The sequence below is a fragment of the Saccopteryx leptura genome, chromosome 6 (genome assembly GCF_036850995.1).
Source record: "Saccopteryx leptura isolate mSacLep1 chromosome 6, mSacLep1_pri_phased_curated, whole genome shotgun sequence".
NCBI lineage: Eukaryota > Metazoa > Chordata > Mammalia > Chiroptera > Emballonuridae > Saccopteryx > Saccopteryx leptura.
Window position 1 is genome coordinate 48,003,915 of NC_089508.1, and position 6,033 is coordinate 48,009,947.

Here is a 6,033-nt window from a genome sequence, read left to right on the forward strand (position 1 = left end):
TTTCTCTCACCCTCAACCTTAATCCTTCCACCCAAAGCCCCGGAGCTGAATAAGACTTTTCAGAGAATTCCAATAAAGGACAAAGCAAAAACAAAAACCTGTTCTAACTATGGTCACCGATACATGAAGCAGTCAGGAGTGGGCAATTTGAAAGGCTCCAGAGCCCTCTTTCAGGAGGGCCAGTACATAAAGTTTGTTTTCTGTTGCAGTGTTCCGAGGAAATATTTTTCTTGCTAGTCACTGCAACAGCTGGTTGGGGATTTCCCTATTTTTGTTAGAGTGAATTAATTTGGCAAGGAAAATAGATGAATCTTTTCAACGCCTTCCTTCCCTGCAACACACACACACACACACACACAAACATATAAGTCAGCTGTACCTCAGGAAAGGTAAGAAGCAAAACAGAAGTCAGACTTATGTTTTCATCTATAAATGACTTAGATGGCTATGCCTTCCTTTCCGGGTTTCCTACCACCAAGTATGAAGATTTAATGTGAAGAAGAAAAAAACCATGTTATTGTCTACAGACTCAATGGTTCTGCTCTCCCAAGATAATCACATTCCATTCCAGAATTGAATTCTTCAGAAGGAGGCCAGATCAGTTATACAGATGGCATGTGCCCCACCTTCAATTTGTTCCTCCACCACACCTACCCTCCTGCCCAAAGTCCTTATTGATGGCCATAAATCTCCAATGCTATCCACACATTCGTTCTTTCATTCAACAAGCACATGTTAAGCCATCAGCTATGTGCCAGGCATCGTGATGTGAGAAAATCGTATCAGTGAGAAAAATCAAACAGGGGTTTATAGTCTGTTGGGAAAGAATGACATAGTCAAAGTGTAACACAAATGAGAACATTAGGTGAAGTAAATGTTGAGGAAAAGCACAGTGTTATGATGGCTTGCAAAAAGGAACGTAGATTGAGCTGGGAGCATCTCAAGGAAAATACAGGAGAAGGGTGAGATCTAGGCCGAGGGAACAGCATGTGCTAAGGCCCTGTGACAAGAGAGAACTTGGCACGTTAAAGAAACAGAAAGATGATTGGGGGGGTTCAAAGAACAAGGGGAGCAGAGTGCAAAGTAGAGCTAGAACCACCAGGAGAGAGAGAGAGAGAGAGAGAGAGAGAGAGAGAGAGAGAGAGAGAGGAACCTATTAAAATTAATAAATGAGTCCAGCTAGGTTTCAGGATACACAATTAATGTATAAAAGTCAATTGTATTCCTGTGCGCTAGCAATGAACAATTTGAAAATGAAATTAAGAAAACAATTTCATTTACAATGTCATCAAAAAGAATAAAATGCTTTAGAAATAAATTTAACAAAATAAGAGTAAAGTTTATACCCTGAAAACTAGAGAAAGGTTGTTAAAAGAAATTAAAGAAGAAGACCTCAGTAAGTGGTAAGGTATCTCATGTTAACGAACTGAAGATTTAGTATTGTCAGGATCCAAACTGATCTACTGATTTATCACAACCCTTATCAAAAATATCAGATGATTTCTTTGCATAAATTGACAAGCTAAGGTTTATATGATATAAGAATTCAAGGAACTCAGAATAGCCAAAACAATAGAAAAGAAAAACAAAGTTGAAAGACATATTCTTTCCAATTTAAAAATTTATTACAGAGCTGCAGTAATCAAGACAGTGTGGTGCTAGTATGAAGATACACATACAGATCAACGGAATAAAATTTAGAGTACAAAAATAAACCCTCTTAGCTTTATGGTTAATTGATATTTGATAAGAGAACCAAAACAGTTAATGTAAAAAAAAATAGACTTTTCAATTAAGTTGTGCCAGACAAGTAGACACCCAAATGCAAAAGAGTGACCCCTACCTCATGCTATATACAAAAATGAACTCAAAATATATCATCAAACTAAATGAACTAGCTAAAACTGTGAAATTATTAGGAAAAAACATGGGAGTAAATCTTTTTGACCTTGAATTAGGCAATGGTTTATTAGATAGGACACCAAATTCAGAAGTGACAAAAGAAAAAATAGACAAATTGGACTTCATTAAAATTAAAACTATTTTTGCTTCAAAGTACACCATCAAAAAGTGAAGAGACAACTCACAGAATGGGAGAAAATATTTCCAAATTTCACATCAAATGAGGGAGGTATATTTAGAATACATAAAGTACTCCTACAACTCAACAATAAAAAAGACAATCTAATTTAAAGATGGGCACAGTCTCGACTAATAAAAAAAAATCTAGACACAGACTTTACACTCTTCATAAAAATTAACTCAAAATGAACCATTGACCTAAATTTAAAATGCAAGAGTGTAAAACTCCTGGAAAATAACTCTAGAGACAATCTTGGGTATGGCAATGAGTTTTTAGATAAAACACCAAAGTCATGATCCATGAAAAAAATAACTGATAAGCTGAAGTTCATCAAAATTAGAAACTTCTCTCTGTGAAAGACACATCAAGAAAATGATAAAACAAGCTACAGCTTTAAAGAAAATATTTGCAAAAGATGTAGCTTATAAAGGACTGTTATCTAACGTATAAAGATAACTCTTAAAACTCAACAATAAAAAAATGAGCAACTCCCTTAAAAACTGGGCAAAGACCTGAACAGAGACACCTCACCAAAGAAGATAATATAGTTGGCACAAAAGCATGAAAATATGCTTTACATCATAAGTCATTAGGGAATTGCAAATTAAAACAACAATGGGATACTACTACACTTCTATTAGAATGATCAAAATCTGAAAAAATGGCAACAGCAAATGCTGCAAAGGTTGTGGAGCAACAGGAACTCCCATTCATTGCTGTGGGAATGTACAGTGGTATAGCCACTTTGGAAGAAGTTCGGCACTTTCTTACAAAACTAAACATACTCTTATAATATGATCCAACAATCACACTCCTTGCTATATACCCAAATGAGTTGAAAACTTACGTTAACATAAAACATTGCACATGGGTGTTTATAGCAGCTTTATTTATAACCGCCCAAACTTAGAAGCAACCAAGATATCTTTCAGTAAATGAATGGATAAATGAACTGAGGTGCATCCATAGAGTTAAAATATTAGTCAGCACGAAATTAGCAATTAAGCCACGAAAAGACAGGGAGGAAGACTAAATATATATTACTAAGTGAAAGAAGTCAATCTTAAAAGGCTACCTACTCTATGATTCCAATCATATAACATTCTGGAAAAGGCAAAACTATCGAGATAGTGAAAAGATCAGTAGTGCTAGGGGTTGAGGGGTGGTGGTGAAGGATGGATGAATAGGTGGAGCACGGCACAGAGAAGTTTTAGGGCAGTGAAACTGTTGTTTGGTACTGTAATGATGGATACATGTCATTATACATTTATCCAAACAATAGAATATACAACACCAAGAGCGAAGTCTAATGTAAACTATGGACTTTGGGTGATAATAATGTGTCAATGTAGGTTCAGCAACAGTAACAAATGGACCACTCTGGTGTGGGAGGTTGTTCATAAGGGAGGATGTGCATGTGTAGGGGAAGAGATAGATAGGAACACTCTGTGAACTTAAGACTGCTCTAAAAATGTCTACATTTAAAAAAATAAATAAGAAACTCTATATCACTCCGCATGCAAAGTGTTTTCCCTAAAACTGCTAGGTTGGTTTATGAGTGGGCAAAACTATAAACTAATATATTTTCTAAATTTTTTTTTTAAATGGGCAAGGATGTAAACATTTCTTCTAAGATGATATACAAATGAGCAACAAACACACGGAAAATGTTTGACATCATTACTCACGAAGGAAAGCAAATCAAAACCACATTGAGATACCACCTCACATCCACCCAGGTGGCTAAAATTTAAAAAGACAGATAATAATAGGTATTAGAGGGGGGGTGTAGAGAAATTAGAACCCGTGTACCTTGCTGGTGGTGTTTTTAAATGGCATACCCACTTTGGAAAACACTTTGAAGCTTCTTCAAAAAGTGAAACATAGAGTTACTATATAACTCAGCAATTTCACTCCAAGAGAAATGAAAACTTATACTTACATATAATGGCCAAAAATGAAAACCAGCCGAAATGTCAATCACCTGATGAATGGAGAAACACAATGTGATGTGTACCCACAATGGAATGCTATTGAGCCCTGAGAAGGAATGGAGCCCTGACATACTACAGCACCAGTGACCCGTGAAAACATGGTGCTAAGTAAAAGAAATTAGTCATACAAAACAGCCATACTCAACATAACCACAAATTACATAATTCCACTTATATGACACGCCCAGAATAAGCAAACCCATTGGTAGATTAGTGGTTACTTAGAGCTCGGGGAGTGGGGTGGGTGAGCTGGATGAGGGGGTTTGTGATAGCCAACCAGTTTGGGGCTTCGTTTTTGAAGGGATGAAAGTGCTTTAAAATGAGCTGGAGGGATGGCTGCAAATACTTGCGAATATATCATACTAACAACCACTGTATTGCATACGGTAAACGGATGATTTTTACATATAAAAATTGTCTCTTGATTTTTTAAAAGTGGGGTTAGAAAGATGGGCAGATAGCAAACCCTTTCAGGCTTTGTGAGCCGCGGAAGTACCAAGATTCTCTGCCTCAACCAAAAGATGACTGACTGGGTTCAAAATGTCCTTTCAACTTCCTGAGCCTTGGAACAGAAAACTTTTCAGAATATTTAAGCTGCGTAGATCACATATGGGTGGGGAGTGGCTGGGTCTCCCCGGCCTGAGCACGAGCAGCCCACCGCTCTGCTCTTCCTTCCCGGGGCGGAGTCTCCCCTTCCTCTCCGGATTCTCCTGGCTCAGTAGCCCCGCTCGCTCGCAGCAGAATGACTCTTCACCGGAGAGTCCCTGGCGCACATTATTATACATTGACACATTCCTCTTGTCTGAGCTCTTCTTCCACTGCTCGCTCATCAGTTTTTAGTGAAACCAGCAGGAAACATAACCTTTTGGGTCACGCAAATGACCCTGCTACTTAGGCCTTTGCCCCATTGCTCCCTGACCTACTTCCTGTGGTGGCAGATACTAATTTTTCTCATGAAAAAGCAAGTATTCTGGAAGACTGAGAATTTTCATTCTTAGTTTTAGGGGAAGGAGAGTGACACTAAGGACACCCTTTAAGTAGAATGTTACAGAAGGAAAAGCTAAATAAAGTCACTGCTCTCTGGGCAAAGGAGAGAGATAGTGATAATTATGTAGACCTGACATGTATTCAGAATAGGAAAGGTAGAAAGAGGGTGTTAAAAAATAAGCATCTCAGATTGTCCCCCAGGGAAGGAATTTCCTGTGGGCAGGTTCTAGGTACTTTTCCAATAAAAATCCAGCCACTGCTCTCCAACAACTCACTCTCCAACCATCTGGCGCTGCTGTGACTAAGATTTGAGTCCTGGTGACTAAATCACATACTGCCGTGGATAGAGTGAGAAAATCCTTCCTTTCTTTAGCAGTGAGATCGGATGGGTAATGGCTGCTTATATAAAGGAAGTTGGTTTAAGCATGTGGTTCAGGGAAAAACAACTAGTTAGCAGCCTTTGGAATGAACTGATCTACAGCCATTTGTCCTGTGTGAACAAGTCCCTGCAGGCAGACAGGAACGGGGTGTGTTCTCTGTGTGCCCCCACCCTCCACTGACTCGCCTCCTTGGTTATGCAAGGAGCTAGCAGAGTTGCCTCACCCAAGCACAACACCGGTCTACCCACTGCTGCAAACTTGGTTCTCTCCCCACCTACCCGGAAGCTGTAAGCTTTCTGTTCATTGTAACACTTTCCTCTCATCATCTCGCACAATTGACAGAGACGAAAGGACTGCCATTACGTAGCCTGCATTGAAAAATAAAAATGGGGCGAGTTGTGCCAGTGTGTGTGAGAAGGACTCACATGGCACAACCTCAGCCAGGACCCAGAGATAGATGCTCCCTGAATGTGGAGAAGAGGAAGGAGATGAATGGCTTCCGAGGAAAGAGCAGGAAACCTGGACCTGAGGACTGAGAAACGTCATTCTGAGACTGTGACATAGAAGTCAAGGGGATTTTCCCTTTTTT